This window comes from Rutidosis leptorrhynchoides, chromosome 5 (genome assembly GCF_046630445.1).
Source record: "Rutidosis leptorrhynchoides isolate AG116_Rl617_1_P2 chromosome 5, CSIRO_AGI_Rlap_v1, whole genome shotgun sequence".
Lineage (NCBI taxonomy): Eukaryota > Viridiplantae > Streptophyta > Magnoliopsida > Asterales > Asteraceae > Rutidosis > Rutidosis leptorrhynchoides.
Window position 1 is genome coordinate 148,058,678 of NC_092337.1, and position 22,306 is coordinate 148,080,983.

Consider the following 22,306-nt stretch of genomic DNA (forward strand, 5'->3'; position numbering starts at 1 on the left):
ATTAACAGACTCCCACAAACAAAGTTGGAATATATTTCACCATATGAAAGATTATGGAAGATCAAGCCAACCGTCAACCATCTCAAGGTTTTTGGATGTGTATGCTACGTCTTCGTACCAGATCATCTACGAAGCAAATTTGATAAGAAGGCAATTCGATGCATTTTTGTCGGTTATGATGAATCAAGAAAAGGATGGAGATGTTGTGATCCAAATACTGGAAAGTGTCATACATCAAGAAATGTGGTATTTGATGAAGCTTCTTCATGGTGGTCACCTCAAAAGATAGAGCTTCCAGAATCTCATGGATTAGAAGAAGTTCCAGAAGAGAAAGAAGAACATAAAGAGCACATATCGGATCCAATTAAAGAAGGAGATGGATCGTACTCTAAGGAAATGAGTCCATGGAAAACTGGGGTACATCAATCTACATCCGAAGAGGTTCGTCCAAGCCAAATGGATGCCGAGGAGCATGTGCAAGAATTACGGAGATCAACAAGGCCGAGGCAACCTAATCCGAGGTATGCCAATGCTGCTCATGTGGATGAATCAATACCTATTGAGCCTTCTACTTATGAAGAAGCAGCACAAAGTCAAGAATGGCGGAAAGCAATGGAAGAAGAAATTAATGCACTAAAAGAAAACCAGACATGGAGTTTAGTTCCAAAGCCAAAAGATGTAAAACCAATATCTTGTAAATGGGTTTACAAGGTGAAGACTCGATCAGATGGCTCCATTGAAAGGTATAAAGCTCGACTTGTTGCTAGAGGTTTTTCTCAACAATATGGGCTGGATTATGAAGAAACGTTTAGTCCAGTGGCGAAGATCACAACAATTCGAGTTCTACTAGCTTTAGCCGCTAGCAAATCTTGGAAGCTGTGGCAGATGGATGTCAAGAACGCTTTCTTACATGGAGAACTTGACAAAGAAATTTATATGGAGCAACCAAGAGGCTTTGAGAACAAGTTTCACCCTGACCATGTCTGCAAATTAAAGAAAGCACTATACGGCTTAAAGCAGGCTCCAAGAGCTTGGTACGGGAAGATTGGCGAGTTCTTAGTACAAAGTGGTTTCACAGTTGCTCCTTCAGATTCTAGTTTATTTGTGAAACAAGATCAAGGAAAACTAGCCATAGTGCTAGTATATGTGGATGACTTAATCATCACGGGAGATCACTATGAGGAGATCCAAAGAACAAGAGAGAATCTGTCTATCAGATTTCATATGATGGAGCTTGGAGAACTCAAACATTTTCTTGGACTCGAAATAGAGCAGAAAAGAGAAGGATTATTTCTGGGACAACAGAAATATGCGCGAGATCTTTTACAAAAGTACGGAATGCTTAATTGCAAACCTATCTCAACTCCGATGGATCCTAATACAAAACTACGAGCAGATGAAGAAAAAAGTCTTCAAGATGTTACCATGTATCGAAAGATGGTCGGAAGTCTTATTTATCTCACACTAAGCCGGCCAGACATATCTTATGCAGTTGGAGTGGTTAGTCGATACATGAGCAATCCGAAGAAGCCTCACCTTGATGTTGTACGACGCATCTTAAGGTATGTTAAAGGCACTATTAACTTTGGTATTTTATACAAGAGAACAAAAGAATGTCACATGACTGGATATTGTGACACCGATTATGCTGGAGACTATAATACACGACGATCAACAACTGGATACATGTTTAGTCTTGGATCGGGAGTAATATCATGATGCAGCAAGAGACAACCAACTGTATCCTTATCAAGCACCGAAGCAGAATATCGATCGGCAGCATCAGCAACACAAGAAATTACTTGGTTGAAGCAGCTAATGGAATATCTTCATCAATCAACAGATTATCAAGTAAAGCTTTTCTGCGATAACCTATCAGCTATTCGTCTAGCAGAGAATCCAGTCTTTCATGCAAGAACAAAACATATAGAAGTGCACTATCATTATGTTCGCGAGAAGGTCCTTGAAGGCGAGATCAAGATGGTGCCAACAAAGACAGATGAACAAGTTGCAGATATATTCACCAAGAGCCAAAGTAAACCAAAGTTTACAAAATTCAGAGAAGCACTTGAAATGGTCTGCAAGTCATCGTTGGAAGAAAATTTGCATTGAGGGGGAGTGTTAAAATACAATGCAAATTTGGAATAATATGGAATTTGTAAATATGTATGGAAAAATATCTAGATATTAATATGTATAAGAAAATATCTAGATATTAATATGTAAAAAAAATATCTAGATATTTATATGTAGAAAAATCTAGATAATATAGATATTTGTAGGTGAGAAATATCTAGATATTTATCCATGGAAATATCTAGTTTCTAGAATGTTCCATGGAGTAGTATAAATATAGGTGGGTGTTTCATTTGTGTAATGTGTGAAAGTTGTGAGAGTGAAATAAGAAGTGAGTTGTGAAGAAGAGAAGAAGAGTGTGAGTTAGAGAAAGTAGAGAAGAGAAAACTTGTAAGTAATATTGTAATTGTAATTTAATATAAGTGTTTTTGTTAAGTTTCCCGATCAAGCCTTAGTTTGTGTTTAAGTTCTTAGTGCACTTTTGCTGTTCTTATTATATGGTCGGCTCTGCCGCCTAAGTAATACATGGTCGGTTATACCGCCTAAAGATATATGGTCGACACTGTCGCCTAAGTACATTGTGCACTAAGGATTTATAAAATTAAAGGCTAATCAACGTCAAAGTGTTGGTGTAGTGAGTCTAGTATAGTCTAGGTCCTCTATAGTGGGTGTGTTGGGCTCGTCGAAGCTTCCAACAGATGATCTCACATGGGTGATTAAACGTCGACCTCGAAAAAATTTGATGTAGCCTCGGGGCACTTCGATCATTACCAAATCGAGGCAATAACGTCTCTACACTCTCGGACTTCTTTTTTGATTGGCAATTCTTTTTAGTACCGGCAATCGCAAACTCAACTTTATGATCATGTGCAAATCTCCATGCTATAAGACACTTCTTTTCACAAATTTTGTCGTAACATGGACACGCCAATGGACCGTCTTCAAGGGTTCGGCCCATACGATTAGAAGCGGAAACAATATCAGTAGCCAAAAAATCACCATTGCCAGCTTCATCCACATCGATCAATTCATCACAAATCAAACCATCTTCGGTTGCACTATTCGTACCATTAAACGTCACTAGGCCTTTGCTAGCCATATTGCTAATGTAAGTAGCATCGTACTTACCTCTTGCATATGATTGGAATAACTGTTTCTAGCTACCTCTCGGACCACATCATCGCTAGTACAAACCACACAATTAACCATTAAAATAAATCTTTATTAAAGACAACATTCACCAAACCTTGAAAAATCGTAGAATCGGAGACTTCGTTAGTCCAGATTAATGCTTTTGATTTGCTTGAATCATCAACCTCCACTTCAAACACTTCTTGAATATGCTTAGGATTCTACGATTCAACAAAGACCAAAAAGGACTCAATATTACTCAGAACCGTCGTAACCATCGATATATGAATTATAACCCCGCAATGATCTGCTATTTTCCTAATGTTTTCTATGGAAGCAAATTTTGACATGACACCTCTGAACTCGATCCAATCATATCTAGAGAAGACTTCAGCTTTTGGTTCAAAGAGTGAGATTAAAACAAACCCGAAATCTGCAAGGACATGTTCAACCAAAGATTAAACGAAACCTCGTCCGAGCAAACCACAACCAAACCAAAAATACCCACCTTTCGTGACTGACAGATTCACATTCCGATAAAGAAGTAACCGAAGCAGCTTAGTCTCGATGAAGGGGAAGGTTCCACAATCTATACTATATAAGAAAAGGGAGTTTGAGCTTATGTCTTGATGTGCTTCATTTAGTTGTATTATGTGTTTCTAAAGGTTGTAAATGAGGGTTTGTGTAACAACCCAAACCAATAACCAACCGATTACGCGAAATAATTTTTTTTTTTTTTTTTACAGTAGAGTGCGCCACGGGCACCCCTTGAGGTGCGCGGCGCGCACAGGCCCCCAACAGCTTCTGTCCAAAATCGTCAAATTTTAATTAAAGATCTCCCACTTCCCGACATAATTAGATGCAATGCTTTTCACAACGTGTTCTAATATGAACAACTCATACGATTCAAACATAAAATGAGTTTTACAAAATGAGGCCCACATCGGCCGTTTTACGAGTTTCGTACAAATCATGAGTTTCGACCACATTAGTTTAATTTTCAAACGACACTATGAGCATGGTGTTTGGGGTTAAACTACCCAAATCTCGGTCAAACTCCAAAAGCTATCACATCACAAAAGCGTCCCCTAAACAACAAGCGGGATCTCTAATCCAACCGTATGCCCTTACCCTTGTCAACGCCGGAGCCTATATAAAAGATAAACAACGAGAGGGTAAGCAAAGCTTAGTGAATGCAATAATTACACATATATACATATATAACCTATCTACTTGCATTCACTTACACAATACCGGATTTAAGCTAGCAATTCAACAACTATGCAAACATCATGCACAAACCAATATCCGCAATACATAATGAGCTAGCGACAACAATAGCATATAGTTCACAATTAAATATGCTAATACCCAAATCACACAACCATGGTTAACCAATCGTAAGAGGAATGGTACTCAAATTTCCCGCCGGTGTTCATAACAATCGTTAGTGCACAACACATATATCACTAACCCTTGGACAACACATATCCGTTTATAAAATCGTTAGTGTACAACACATATATCACTAATTTGGACAACACATATCCATTTGTACATTCGTTAGTGTACAACACATATATCACTAAATTTGGACAACACATATCCAACTATGAAACCGTTAGTGTACAACGCATATATCACTAACTTGGACAACACATATCCACTCATACAAATAAACACATCATATACGTACATGTATACTTATTCCACTCACCTTAACAATTTGGTGACGACTTTATAACTCCGCAAGCTTCAAAGCAAAGTACCTAATATAATAAGTACTTGATCAACAAACAAACTTGTTGGACTAAATACCAACTATTTAATTATGTGCATTTAATGACTTAAATGCATTAAACGCTCCATTTTCACCAAAACCGCCCTTTAAGGGTCAAGACCATCATTAATCACTTAAAAGCTAGTGATTAAGGTCCAACAACACTAACCATTACACAATTAGGGTATTTCATACCCATATTTCCCAATTTGGTCAATCATTAGCCCTTTGACTAATATAAAGTCAACACACCCATTTCGGGTTATCTACTAACCCATCTAACACCCATTTACTAATTAACTAGGTGTGCTAGTGATTAACTAACCAATTAGAACTCATAATCATCAATTAACATTTTGAAACCCTAGGTTAGTCACCATTGAGTCTTCATGACTCCATCTTACCCAAGAACACCCAAAATCACCAAATATGGGTTTTATGTTCTTCATTTACCCAAACCCTAACCTTTACACAAAATCAAAGTAAGAAAATTAAAGTTAGAACGTACCACTACAACCACAACGGAGCTAGAGAGGAGATGAACAACTTTAATACCCGCACTTTGGTCCGAGAACAACTTCTTCCTCTTGGATTTAAGCTTTCTCACTCAAGAATCACACTCTCTCTCTAAAATTTAAGTGAAGAGGATAAGGTTGTTGATAATGGAGTTAATGATAGTCCACAAACTGACCAAATGGCCTTTAACTCGTCCACAAGTGCAATTACCAAAATGCACATCAAAATATCTGAATAAAAGAGCAGAAACACGGCTACAGTGTTAGTGCGCCACGCGCACTATTAAGGGTGCGCTGAGCGCACCTAGCTCAAATTCGTCTCTGACTTCTGTTTAACTGCACAATCATTTCCGCACTTTATGTACTCTATTTACACTGCTGTACAATGAAGATTAGGGTCTTACAACTCTCTCCCACTTGAATCGGAGCGCGTCCTCGCGATCCAAGCCGCATGACAAGAGGGAAGATAAACCAACACGAATTCTTTGGGCTCCCAAGTAAACTTGAAACCTTTACTACGACGCCATTGAACTTTAAAAGTCCTAATCTCTTTATGTCTCAACCTTTTGACCTTCTCATCGAGTATGGCAATCGGCTCCTCAATATACTCTAACTTATTGTTTAGCTCAATCTCGTCTAATGGTACCCACGATGAATCATCCGCAAGACACTTACGGAGATGGGAAACATGAAATGTATTATGGATCCCCGCAAGCTCTTTGGGTAATTCTAAACGATACGCGACTTCACCGACACGATCTAAAACCTTAAATGGTCCAATAAACCGAGGAGCTAACTTTCCCCGCTTTCAAAACCGAATAATACCCTTCCATGGCGAAACCTTAAGCATCACCATGTCACCTTCTTGAAATTCGATCATTCACCTACGTTTGTCGGCATACGACTTTTGTCTATCTTGAGCCTTTTTCAAATGAGCCCGAATCATTTCAATCTTGCTATTCGTCTCTAAAACCAAATCGGTACTCCCGATTTCCTTTTGACCAATTTCACCCCAACAAATCGGAGTTCGACATCTACGCCCATAAAGAATCTCATATGGCGGCATCCCGATACTAGTATGATAACTATTATTGTACGAGAATTCCACCAAAGGCAAGTGCTCATCCCAACTACCACCGAAATCAATAATACACGCCCGTAACATATCCTCCAGAGTTTGATTCGTACGTTCGGTTTGACCGTCCGTCTGAGGATGATACGCCGTGCTCAATTTCAATTGTGTGCCCATATCTTCATGAAACTTTTCCCAAAACCGAGATGTGAATCGGGTATCTCGATCCGAAATAATAGATATAGGAACTCCGTGTCGAGAGATGACTTCCTTGATAAACAACTTAGCCAAGGTCTCCGACGATATCGCTTCCCGAATGGGAAGAAACAAGGCACTCTTCGTCAATCGATCAACTATCACCCATATCGAATCGAATTGGGTTCTCGCCGTTTTAGGTAACTTTGTGATGAAATCCATAGTAATGTGCTCCCATTTCCATTTTAGGATTTCTAAAGGTTGTAACTTACCATACGGCTTTTGGTGCTCGGCCTTAACTTGCAAACACGTGACGCATTGCTCAACATACTTTACAACATCACGTTTCATGCCCGGCCACCAATAATCTTTCCTTAAGTCAAGATACATTTTCGTCGCGCCCAGATGAATGGAATACTTTGACTTATGTGCTTCATTAAGTAGCACTTGTCGATAATCACCCATCTTAGGCACCCACACTCTTCCTTGAAAAGACAACAAACCACGCGAGCCCATAGTAATGAACTCCGATTGCCCCACAATTCGTTCCGCATGCTTGTTGTGAACGTAAGCCTCTATTTGAATCACACCAAGTTTTTCAAGAAAATCGTTAGTAATAATCATACGTAACAATCCCAATCGTAACGCCGGATGTTGACTCTTTCGACTTAACGCATCCGCGTCCACATTTGCCTTGCCCGGATGATAAAGTATTTCACAATCGTAGTCTTTCACCACATCCATCCATCTACCTTGACGATAATTCAAATCTCTTTGATCAAAAAGATGTTTCAAACTCTTGTGATCCGAATAAATCGTACACTTGACACCATACAAGTAATGGCGCTAAATTTTCAACGCATGAACAACCGCCGCCAACTCAAGATCATGAGTCGGATATCTCGTTTCGCGTTCCTTTAATTGTCAAGAGGCATAAGCGATGACTTTACCCCTTTGCATTAGAACACAACCGAGCCCATTTAAAGAAGCATCACAATAGACCGTCATGTCTTCCACCGCTTCCGGCAAAACTAGCATCGGAGTTTGACACAACTTCTCTTCTAACAATTGAAAAACAATTTCTTGCTCGTTCTCCCAATTAAACCTCGCGTTCTTTCTCGTCAATTTCGTCAATGGAGAAGCAATCTTAGAAAAGTCTTGGATAAACCGATGATAATAACCGGCCAATCCGAGAAAACTTCGGATTTCCGTAGGCGTAGTCGATCGTCCCCAACTCTTTACCGTCTCAATCTTCACCGGGTCTACTTGAATACCATTTTCGTTCACAATGTGGCCAAGGAATTGAACTTCCCTTAGCCAAAATTCACATTTGGAGAATTTAGCATACAACTTCTCCTTCCGCAACGTCTTTAACACACTCCGCAAATGATGTTCATGTTCTTTCATACTCTTCGAATAGACAAGTATGTCGTCAATGAACATAATTACCGACTTGTCCAACATAGGTTGGCACACTCGGTTCATAAGATCCATGAATGCCGCCGGTGCATTCGTAAGACCAAAAGGCATAACTACGAATTCAAAATGCCCATAACGCGCTCGAAAAGCCGTTTTCTCGATGTTTCCTCACGGACCCGCATTTGGTGATAGCCGGACCGTAGGTCGATTTTAGAGAAATACGTTGCACCTTGGAGTTGGTTGAACAAATCGTCAATCCTAGGCAATGGATAACGATTCTTGATCGTCACTTTGTTCAACTCCCGATAATCGATGCACATCCGTATACTACCATCCTTCTTCTTCACGAATAAAACCGGTGCGCCCCATGGCGAAGCACTCGGTCGAATGAAACCCTTTTCAAGCAACTCCTGGGTTTGGTTTAACAACTCTTGCATTTCCATTGGTGCTAAACGATAAGGAGTTTTAGCAATGGGGGTAGCCCCAGGAACCAACTCAATGAGAAATTCAACTTGTCTTTCCGCCGGGACACCCGGTAACTCATCCGAAAAAAAGTCTTCAAATTCATTCACCACCGGAATTTCGCGAATGGATGGTGGCTCATCTCGAGTATCAACAACATGGGCAAGAAAATCCATGCCACCACTAACAAGGAAATGACGTGCCCGTGCAAAAGTGCATATCGGCACAAGTCTTCTTCGTTTATCGCCGTGAATAATTATCTCTCCCCCACTTGGGGTCTTTACCCTAATAAACTTATCATGGCATGCAATATCGGCTCTATTATGATCGAGTCAATCCATACCAACAACGATATCAAAATCACCCAAAGTCATCGGAATGAGATCGATTTTAAAATTTTCGGCACCAAACACAACATTACAATTTTTACACACATCAACCACTAGCACCGTCTTGCCGTCCGCTATTTCGACCTCTACCGGACAACTTAACTTAGCTAACGGTCTATTAAGTCTAGGCACAAATTTTGGAGACACAAACGACAAATTTGCACCGCTATCAAATAGTATCCTTGCCGGATTAGAATTAACCATGAAGGTACCTGAGACAACTTCATTAGATTGCTTGGCTTCCTCATTGGTCATCAAATAATTGCGACCCCTAGCCGTACCCGCCGCCTTCTCTAGCCGCTTAGCATTATCATTGCGCAACTCAGGACACTCGGGCCTTTTGTGCCCTTCTTTACCACAATTGTAACATGTAACTTTGTTCGGCGCATTTGGACAATCATGAGCCATGTGTCCTTTTTGCCCACAAGTATAGCAAGTGACCACATGACCACCGGATCCACCCTTCTTCATGCTATTTACACTTTCAGAACCCTCCTTGTTCTTGTTTGAAAAGTTCGATTGACTCGAATTCTCGAACTTCCTCTTACCAAAAGTAAAACCACCCTTTCTTATCACAAGCGCCTCAAAACCCTTTGGCATGTTGAACAATTCATCAAAGCTTTTTACTACATTTACACTAATCTTTTCTTGATAGTTATCGTTCAAGATTCGGTAAAAATCTTCTTTCAACATTTTATCATTCCCGACATACTCCGGGCAAAATTGGGTCTTCGACAAGAAAACGGATTTGAGAGTGTTCAAATCCATCGACCCTTGCCTCAAGGAACATAACTCGTCCTTAAGCCTAGTAAGATCGGCCGAAGTTCGGTATTCGTCGAAAAACTCCTTCTTGAATTCATCCCAAGTGAATTCCATGCATTGTTCTTCACCATAAAGTCGGATCTTTGCATCCCACCACAATTTAGCATCACCCCTTAACATGCTACAACCATATCTCGTCTTTTTATCGAGAGGGCATTCACATGTACGAAAATCCCCCTCCATATCGGAGATCCAACGGGCACTCTTAAGTGGGTCCCGTTCACCATCGAAGGTGGGAGGTTGAGAGTCCTTGAAATTCTTATAGAAGAAGTCACGTCTCCCCACATTATCCTCTTGAAGAACGGCCTTAACTTGCTCCTTTACCACATTGACTAGTTGCTCGTCAATCGTGTCTAGGAACATCTTTTTAACATCTTCGAGAAACTCCGCTTTTTGACATTTAAAGATGGCCTCAACTTTGGCCGTGAACTCAACGTCCTCACTCGTACCTCCATCATTGGTGTCGTGTCCATTTCTCATCTTCATTCTATAAAACGGAAAAAGATAAGCAACGAACGAGAAAACTTAACACCTATGTATATACATATACACCACACTACCCCATCTTGCTCAACAATCGTCGTACATCGCTTGTATGACACGATTTAAACCCGTAACAATGGTAGCTAATCATTTTTACGCGAGCACGTCGCATTAACTTGCTAGTACAACGTCTATCTTGCTTGATGATTGCTAATACAACACAAAACAATTAGCGCAAGGTTAGTTCACATAAACCTAAACACTAATCAACTCCCGGTCCGACCCGTCTCCTACAAGTCCCGCATAAAGCGCATACACAAATAAATCTAAGTCTAGGCACATATCTCAAGTCGCTTAAATCCCTTAGACCATGCTCTGATACCACTTGTAACAACCCAAACCAAAAACCAACCGATTACGCGAAACAAAACAAAATTTTTTTACCGGCCCCCAACAACTTCTGTCCAAAATCGTCAAATTTTAATTAAAGATCTCCCACTTCCCGACATAATTAGACGCAATGCTTTTCACAACGTGTTCTAATATGAACAACTCATACGATTCAAACATAAAATGAGTTTTACAAAACGGGGCCCACATCGGCCGTTTTACGAGTTTCGTACAAATCATGAGTTTCGACCACATTAGTTTAATTTCCATACGAGACTATGAGCATGGTGTTTGGGGTTAAACTACCCAAATCTCGGTCAAACTCCAAAAGCTATCACATCACAAAAGCGTCCCCTAAACAACAAGCGGGATCTCTAATCCAACCGTATGCCCTTACCCTTGTCAACGCCGGAGCCTATATAAAAGATAAACAACGAGAGGGTAAGCAAAGCTTAGTGAATGCTATAATTATACATATACATATATAACCTATCTACTTGAATTCACTTACACAATACTGGATTTAAGCTAGCAATTCAACAACTATGCAAACATCATGCACAAACCAATATCCGCAATACATAATGAGCTAGCGACAATAATAGCATATAGTTCACAATTAAATATGCTAATTGTAACACCCCAACTTAACATGACCACAATATTGTCCGCTTTGCCCGCAGGCGCACGGATTTTTCTTGGTTACCACACACGAGAAGCACTTTCCTCGGAGGTCACCCATCCTGGTAGTGCTCTCGCCCGAGCACGCTTAACTGTAGCATACTCACACATCTGCTCTGCCTGTGGTCCCAAAATGCGTTGTGTCATTTAAGCGTGAGTATTACCTTATAATCCCATGATCACTCATGTGCGTGGGCGATGTGGGATTTGCCTAGGGTGTTACATTCACCCCCCCTCAGGGACTCATCGTCCTCGATGTGGTTTGCCCCACCACCCCCAAAGACACATGAGTGGCTCTGATACCATTCTGAAATACAGTTGGGGACAACCACCGTCCCACCCAGTGCCTTTCCAGCTAACCGTCTGGTGACCACTGAGTGTACCTCAGATACTGATTTTAGGGCCTGCCTCTCGGCTACTGCCAACCCTCGTAAGGGATCGCAAGGAGTAAGAGCCAATGCTTCATCACAGGTAACACTGTGAGAACCTCCTTTACGACTAATCCCATGATCACTCATGTCCATGGGCGATGTGGGATTTGCCTAGGGTGTTACACTAATACCCAAATCACACAACCATGGTTAACCAATCGTAAGAGGAATGGTACTCAAATTTCCCACCGGTGTTCATAACAACCGTTAGTGCACAACACATATATCACTAACCCTTGGAAAACACATATCCGTTTATAAAATCGTTAGTGTACAATAAATATATCACTAATTTGGACAACACATATCCATTTATACATTCGTTAGTGTACAACACATATATCACTAAATTTGGACAACACATATCCAACTATGAAACCGTTAGTGTACAACGCATATATCACTAACTTGGACAACACATATCCACTCATACAAATAAACACATCATATACGTACATGTATACTTATTCCAGTCACCTTAACAATTTGGTGACGACTTTATAACTCCGCAAGCTTCAAAGCAAAGTACCTAATATAATAAGTACTTGATCAACAAACAAACTTGTTGGACTAAATACCAACTATTTACTTATGTGCATTTAATGACTTAAATGCATTAAACGCCCCATTTTCACCAAAACCGCCCTTTAAGGGTCAAGACCATCATTAATCACTTAAAAGCTAGTGATTTAGGTCCAACAACACTAACCATTACACAATTAGGGTATTTCATACCCATATTTCTCAATTTGGTCAATCATTAGCCATTTGACTAATTTAAAGTCAACACACCCATTTCGGGTTATCTACTAACCCATCTAACACCCATTTACTAATTAACTAGGTGTGCTAGTGATTAACTAACCAATTAGAACTCATAATCATCAATTAACATTTTGAAACCCTAGGTTAGTCACCATTGAGTCTTCATGACTCCATCTTACCCAAGAACACCCAAAATCACCAAATATGGGTTTTATGTTCTTCATTTACCCAAACCCTAACCCTTACACAAAATCAAAGTTAGAACGTACCACTACAACCACAACGGAGCTAGAGAGGAGATGAACAACTTTAATACCCGCACTTTGGTTCGAGAACAACTTCTTCCTCTTGGATTTAAGCTTTCTCACTCAAGAATCACACTCTCTCTCTAAAATTTAAGTGAAGAGGATAAGGTTGTTGATAATGGAGTTAATGATACTCCACAAATTGACCAACTGGCCTTTAACTCGTCCACAAGTGCAATTACCAAAATGCCCATCAAAATATCTGAATAAAAGAGCAGAAACACGGCTACAGTGTTAGTGCGCCACGCGCACTATTAAGGGTGCGCTGAGCGCACCTAGCTCAGATCCGTCTCTGACTTCTGTTTAACTGCACAATCATTCCCACACTTTATGTACTCTATTTACACTGCTGTACAATGAAGATTAGGGTCTTACAGTTTGATGATATAATATTTATAAATTAATATATAAATAAAAAAAGTCATTTCTTAAATTTAATACTTTAACTTTTTGTTTAATATTATTATATTCTCATCTCCTTATCATTTCAATTGATTCTTTTTAAAGTTTACTTGCACACCTTCTTTTTATTGTTTATTTGTGTTTAAGAATTCCAATTAAAATTTATTCTATCATATAAAAGCGAGTTAAGAATGATGAAATAAGGTTGTCATGTCATCTTCTAAGACAATAGAAATTCTATCATATGTAAAATTTAAAATAAAATATATGAAGACAGTGTAATAGTAATAGTATTTGATTTTAGTTTTCTTTTACTTTTTGTACAACATAAGCTCAGTTAATATAGTTAGTGTATATATGGATAATGATATGTGAATAGGGCTATAATAATGGCGCTAAAATTTTCGTTAAATGTAGTTTTAAAAGAGAGTGAGTAAAATCGAATGTATGTCTTATATGATGATTAATAATTTTGTTTTTATTACGAACAAATGAAGCTACACGAAGCTCCTTAAATAGATGAATATAGTGTAATGGTTTTTTAAGTTTCATTATTTATTATCCGATGATTCAATGTTTAAATAAAAATAAAGGTGACACATTAATTAATTTTTAATCATTTATGAGTCAGTTAAACTTAACCTAAAATCCAACCCTTCATGTTATATTACCTACTTTTAATCTATTCAACTGTTTTTGTATTAAAACGGTTTCGATATTCATCTTTTTGAAAGTATAATGGAGTGTCAATACTTACCTATGATGTTATTTATGTTATCCTAAATTTTTAAGTAATGAGTCAGTAACTGGTCAGATCGGTAAATATTTTAGTAAGTGTTTAGATGAATGTGATGTAAGTGGAAATCATTAGACCAACTGATAATCATATATAACGGGTCAATGATACTAATATTATAACGTAAATTTCTTCACCAACCCGTGAATTCATGGGTCAATGGACTAGTAAACACACTAAAAAGGAGCCAATCAACCACTTATAAGTTGGGTTCAAGGACAATAAGAGTTCGACTTTTATTGAAAGGAGAAGGTCGTCCATACAAATGGCTCTTATAACCACTTCTTGTTTCTTCTGTTAATATTTGCCTCACAATATGATTTTCTATCAAAACCATGCATAGGGCATTGTAACAATGTCTTGTCGGATATAAAATAGGCTCAAAAACAACAATCAAATTCTCTAGAAAAAAAGAAATTAAAGTCCACTTGCATTCTAGTAAGACCGAAATGGCATTTTTGTTAAATTGTTTATATTATTCGTTAGGGCCCAATGGTCTTTTTGTTCACCTCGTTCTAGGCCCTCAAATTCTCAAGACCGACCCTGGAAACAGTCAGTGAGTAATCGTATTGTGTTGCATACATTAGAATATGAGGTCGGATTACTCACCCTCCCGGATAATCTGAACAGAAATAACCTTTTGCCTTTTACCTTTTTTATTTACATAAAGTTTTAAAGAGACTTATGTATTATTGATTCGATTTCATTAAGGAAATCTATCAAACACGTAAGTTTAATGTGAACTTTTTATCTTGCCAGAGAATTATATTCTTGTAAAAGTTCCTTTTTCATTGGTTTTGGAATATATTCCAAAATTAGAGCAATTATACTATTCTTATGAACTTTATTTCTAACCAATTTCTGGAGCTTTCGTAACTTTAAAGGTCTTTACACCCCAAGCATAATCTATAATCACCTTCTTGGGACAATATATGAACCACAAATTGTTGAAAAAGACGTAGCTAGCTTGACATGCAACTGATAGAATAATTATTATACTCTGTGGAGCTCAATGTCGTTCACTCGTTCTAGAAAAAAAGAATTGCCGTTCCACACTTCCCTTTCACACCATAAATTTTTACCCCAACCCTCCAAACAGTTCAATTTATACACTTTCTCAAGGGTATAAATTGTAAATTTTAATTTTTAACTCAAATCAAAAAACAACATCCACCGTAAACTTCGACGGCCATTATCTACGTACTCGACACGAGTTAAATTTCACCGCTACCACCATTAAACTTGAAATAATTTTACGAATAAAACGAGACTAACTACGTCTGAAACGGACACTTTCTTAAAAAACGCTAAGAACACCGACATCTAAAACGGGTCTTAACACATGAGCCGTTACCCCCTCTCCGTACGTACACAACGCTATGTTAAATATGAATATGCATGACGAAATTCCCCGCGGCACCGCTCAGGCCGAACCAGACTAGTTTATATTAAAAGTAACAAATAAGAATTAATAAATGATTTAGGTTAGTGTTTTTTTTTTTTTTTTTTTGTCGTTTGTTTGACTAAGTTTAAATTATCTTTGTATCGAATGTACTAGATCCATTCAATGTTATTACATTTTTTCAATTAAAAAATTAATAAATAATGATAATAATAATAATAATAATAATAATAATAATAATAATAATAATAATAAACTGGTAATGACAAATTATCGGGGCCGGAGGGGTTTATATTTTATTTATCAAGAAATACTGAGATAGCCTTAAAACCGATTTTGTTCAGTCGATTCAGGATACCTTTCGTAACAGGATGCTCCCTCTTGGGTCTTCATCCGCTTTTATTTCGGTAAATATGAAGGTTTCTAACCTAACTCATATTAAAGATTATCGTCTGATCACGTTGATAGGGGTTCAATACAAAATCATTACCAAAACCTTGGCGAACAAGTTGTCAAAGGTGATTGACAAGATTATGAGTAATGTGTGTAAGTAACTAGAGGGAGGGGGGATGTGAATAGTTACTTAATACGTTTTTAACATTTTTTCGATTTATCACCAAATTTGATTAACTATGATCAACCAATTCAACTCAAACTTGATGTGTGTGGTGTGTATGTTCAAAATGATAAGTAAAGTAATGTAAAGAACATAGACACAAAGATTTATAGTGGTTCGAGTGGATGTTAACTAATCCACATTAATCCACTCCCCAATTACACTAATCGGAATTTCTTGCTTCACTAAGCACTTTTCTCCAAACCCGGTGGAGATCCGATTTACAAGTCTTCAACTTCTTTGGTAGACAACAAACCTAATCTTTCTATCCCTTTGAAAGACCAACTCCAACCCAGCTCAACTTGTCTTCAACTTGGACAAATATTAATCTCCAAATAAGATTAATCAACTTCCTAAGTCCCTTTAAGGAAATAGATCACTAAGCTAGCCTACGCTTCTACTAATTGGAGTTACAAGACTCATACAATTAATAACAAGGTTGTAAAAGGAGCGAGTCGGGGACGCATCGGTCATGCTGATAAGGCTAAAAAGGAACATATATTTCATAGCAATATCCCTCATAAATAATAGGTTTTCATATGTAATTGTATTATATTTTCATTGTAATTGTTTAAATAAATAAGTGCGAAGACAAAAGGCGAAAACGAAGATTTGAAGACACAAACGTCCAAAAAGCTCAAATGTTCAAGATACAATTCAAAAGGTTCAATTTATTGATGAAAAACGTCTAAAAATGACAAGAGTACAAGTTACAAAACGTAAAGTACAAGATATTAAATTGTACGCAAGGACGTTCGAAAATTCGAAACCGGGACATGAGTCAACTATCAACGCCCGACGCAATGGACCAAAAATTATGAGTCAACTATGCATAAGAATAAAATATAATATATAAATTATTATATAAATTATTTATATATTATAAATATATATATAATCATGTCAACAAGCTATGAGACAAAGGATCCTGAGCTGGATTTTCAAACTCCACGACTCGCGGAGTTTGAAGGCCAAAAACTCCACGACTCGCGGAGCTGTCAGAAATCAAAACGCCTATAAAAGGCCATGCATTCTGCCGAGTTTATATATAATAATAAATAATAATAATAATACTCTATAATAAATAAATAAATAAATATATATATAATATATATAGTATAGGGTAGTTTTATATTAGATTAGTTCGGGTTATGTAAAAGTTATTTTTACGGATTTTTGAAGTCGAAATTCTGTCCGTGTAACACTACGCGATAAATACTCAATGTAAGTTATGTTCTCCTTTTTAAATTAATTTCTCGTACTTAAGTTATTATTATGCTTATTTGAGCCAAAATAATCATGATGTTGGACTAAATATTAAAGACGGGGTAATTGGGCTTTGTACCATAATTGGGGTTTGGACAAAAGAACGACACTTGTGGAAATTAGACTATGGGCTATTAATGGGCTTTATATTTGTTTAACTAAATGATAGTTTGTTAATTTTAATATAAAGATTTACAATTGGACGTACCTATAAATAACCACATACACTCGATCGGACACGATGAGCGGGATATTTATATGTACGAATAATCGTTCATTTAACCGGACACGGGAATGGATTAATAGTCACTAGAATTATTAAAACAGGGGTGAAATTATGTACAAGGACACTTGGCATAATTGTTAACAAAGTATTAAACCTTGGATTACACGCAGTCGATATCCTGGTGTAATTATTAAACAAAGTATTAAAACCTTGTTTCAGTTTAAGTCCCCAATTAGTTGGAATATTTAACTTCGGATATAAGGATAATTTGACGAGGACACTCGCACTTTATATTTATGACTGATGAACTGTTATGGACAAAAACCAGACGGGCATATTAAATAATCCAGGACAAAGAACAATTAACCCATGGGAATAAACTAAAATCAACACGTCAAACATCATGATTACGGAAGTTTAAATAAGCATAATATATTTTATTTCATTTTTCCTCGTACTTTTATTTATTGTCATTTTAATTATTGTTATTTATTTTATATTGTTAGTTAAATATCGTCATTTACTTTACGCTTCGCTTAAAATATAAATCGACAAACCGGTCATTAAACGGTAAACCCCCTTTTATATATTATTAATATAATATATTTTGTACGAATATAATTGTTTAAAATATAGTGTGAAATAAGCCAGCTCCCTGTGGAACGAACCGGACTTACTAAAAACTATACTACTCTACGATTAGGTACACTGCCTATAGTGTTGTAGCAAGGTTTAAGTATATCCATTCTATAAATAAATAAATATCTTGTGTAAAATTGTATAGTATTTAATAGTATTTCCTTGTAAAATATAAGCTATTTTATATACACCTCGCATAACATCAAGTTTTTGGCGCCGCTGCCGGGGAACTTGGCGAAACGCTAGATTTTTAATTTATTTTTGTATAAATATATTTATATATCATTTTAAAAAAACAATATAAAATTTAAAAAAAAAAACCGAAAATGCAAACTCCACGACTCGCGGAGTTTGCAGGCTTAAAACTCCACGACTCGCGGAGCCACCCTGACAGACGCACCCAGAACCCTAATTTGGCATTTATTACGAGTATAATTTAATTATTATTATTATAACTTAATTAGGTTTATATTTAATATTAATATTTAGTTTTAGTTTTTAAATTAATTTGTATTTTAAATATTAATTAGTATTATTAAATATATATATAAATTAATACTTTTATAAAATAAATAATATAAAAATAATATTTTTATAAAAATAAATAATTTTTATAACTTTAAGTTTATTTTTATATTTTGTATCTTTTCATTTGTTTTAGCGTAATATTTGTATATTTTTCGTTCGTAGCTAGTTTTAAGACATAGTTTTTGCCGTAGCTTATTTTTATTTTCTAGATTTTTAGGCTTTGCCTTAAAATCCCTTAAGTGCTTTTTCTTTAGACTAAGATTTAGGTACTTTAGAATTTTGCGACGCCGTTTTTCGCTTTAGTTTTAAATAGATTTTAGTGCCTTTAAGTAATTGCCGTTTTCTGAATAAAATTGCATTTACCTTTAGACCTTTAGGCGCAACTTTTTAGATTTAATTTTTAGACTTTTAAGTTACGACGCACTATTTTCTTATTTTTATTTTTCGACGTTTTTCGACGCGCATTCTTTTTCTTTCTTATTTCTCGACGCTTTAGTTTTTAGGACTTAGAAATTTTCTCTATTTCTTATCTAATATCTCAAACGGAAAGAAAAATTATTTAAGTGGTTAAATTAATGGACGTTGACAATTTTCTGCTTCGTAGTAATAGTTGGATTTGTTAGTGGCTGAGTTGTGAGCTTCCGATTTAAAGGGTTCTGGCTCCTTGCTGCATCTTTTGGCTATTCGAAACGTGGGCAAAAGCAGAAAAGTCTATTAATTGGACAACTTATATAAGTTTTTCTATTTTTATAACTAATAGGATAATTAGTAAATGCACCACATTGTAGCTAAAATTTGGCCATCGCAATAAAATGGAAAATTTTGAAAACAAGGCTATGGAAACCCTTTTTGATATCCAAAATCAATTAAATCAATACTCTCAAACGAGTGTTGATGACAATTCGTTCGGTCAATCTTGGATCACGAATGACGAAACAATAACTGGTTGTGAAATCTGTGGAGATTATCACTCAACATGGGAATGTTATTATTACGTTCCTATGGAAAATTACGCACCCACGGAACCTGAATTGAATGATTATGAAGAATACAATTCAAATTGGGATTATTCCCAAGAATATTTCCAAACTCAACAACCAGTAGACGAGGAAAATTACGTGTCTGAAAATTTATTAGACAATATGAAAATCAAACTCGAAGAACTCAATGCTCAAAATGAACAAATGAGAGAGTTTGTAAACCGGCAAGCTGAAACTCGATCAGACTACACACCTGTTGATCTGAGGAGTATTGTACAAGAAAATCTCATATCATCGAATTTTGATGAATTCGAGAGCTCCGAAATCACCAACTATTCCGATGATACTTTTTATTCTGTCTTACCAATTTCACAACATAATGACACATTAGCCTCTACCGACGAAATCATCAATCCATCAATGGGTGATGAAGAAGAAGTAAGGGTGACAAATTGGTACTCTTGGGAAAACGATAACGTTGAAAATTTTACCCCCGAGGCCAAACCGAACTTCACCATTACACAACCTTCCAACCCAATATTCTCAATAGACGAGTCATCTACCAAAAATGAACTACGAGCTGTAATAGATAATGACACCTCAGATTTCACCCAATTGGGTAATAGAGGTGAAAACTTTGATCCCGAGAATAAAAGGAAGAAAATGTTAGGAATTGTCCACCCTATAATATATATGTCAGCGTATATCGATCCATTTGACCAAGAACCAGAAAAGAGACATATCCATTTACTAAAAGCTACACTAAAAAAAGAATTAAGTAGTGACGATCGGGTGGTTCTAAACTTTAAACCCATTGATATATTATACACCACCCGAGATGTAAATAACTGGCTCACTATTTTAATTCGTGGAACTTATTCTACCGACTTCACATGTCGTCAGCTAAGTGTGGAGAAGTCTAACCTCACTTAACGTTAAATTAGGGGTTCGGGTTAGTGCATAACTCGTTAATAAACATGCATAATAAGTTAGGGTAAAAGACGCATTTTCAAAGATTAGCAAACAGTCCAGAAGAGCAACCGTTTTTGAAGAAAAACATGTGTGATAAAACAATAAAAGGAATGAACGATGAGGCGCGCCATCTATCATTCGACGAGCTTTGTAATTACAAACTGGGTATTTTTAATTACTTTTCTACACTAATCACCCTCATGAATTTATAATTATAGTCTGATTTCATGCAAATGAGGGCATTGCATGATCTCAAGTGTGGGAAAGGGTTATAAATTCTCTCGGGTTTACACTTGGTTTATTTGCCAAATTTTGTGAAAATTTGAAAAATTTTCAACTAAATGAAGTCAAAATCATGTTTATACATATTTATGAACGATGAAAACTAGGTGTTAATACCGAAATTATCGTTACCTCGAAAAGGACATAAATTGAGAAACAACCAAAAACGTTTGAATTCATTTAAAATGGAATAAAGGAGAATAAAAAGGTAAAGAAAGAAACTAAGTGTGGGGAGAATGTACCAAGTTAATTAAAAACTATCTATCACATGTTTGTGCAAAGTTATTGCAGGTGTTTTTGTTTTGGACTAAATTAACTGTTTTACCCGATGAAAGAAAAGAAAAGATGGATATACACGATGAATCAATTCCATCATTAAGAGGAAGTAAAGTCTTCCGAAAAAGAAACGCGCTTCTTGGTTTAGGTCAAGAAGTTGTCGTCCAGACCAGCTGTAGGTTGACGAAAAATCTAGAAAAGTCATCTCTAAAATCAGTAGGAAATCCACGGACCTCAGCATCAAACATGGTCGCCAAGTGGTCAGATTTATCCTAACCATGAGAAGGATTTATCTCGTACAATGGGGGGCACCGTGCAAATTAGCTTGATAAGACTAATGAATCAGATCCCCAGAAAGGATAATCTCCTTAAAAGATCAAAAATCAGCTTTTAAGACTGATATTACTCAATCCTTGAGATTGACCTTAAAGATTGAGAATTCAAACTCATGGAATTCAATGATATCTAAACTCGAGCTTGAACGAGAAAATATTTTGATCAAAAGTTATAAACCGATTTGTTTTCTGAAAACCTATCTTCAATGCGTTCATTACCATTGAACGTAAAATCCTAGGAATTCACCTGGAATTCATTAGGTCACCTGAACCAAATCGGGTGTCAACCGTAAGAACGGTGGTTGCATAGCATGGTCAAATACAGGACCTTGTGCCAGACCGAAAAAATTATAGGATGATCTTTACTATTGCTCCTACAAAGGATAGTAATTGCGTCCGACACGTTATAGACCATAATTAAATGCATGTCATTAGACATTCCCTTAACAGTTGCTTGTTCAACGCTTTCCTTTACAACCGGATGGTAGTTTACCGAAAGGTAATATACGGAGCAAGTATACTGGATGTGTGCTTTCCTAAATATAAGGTTAGCAAGTGGGTGACACAAAACCGCAAGTTTTGAGCTAAAATTTTAAATCTGAAACCCACAAAACCCACAAAAATATTTTTGCAAACACCGGTGAAGGGTTATTCCGGAAAACTTGTCTAG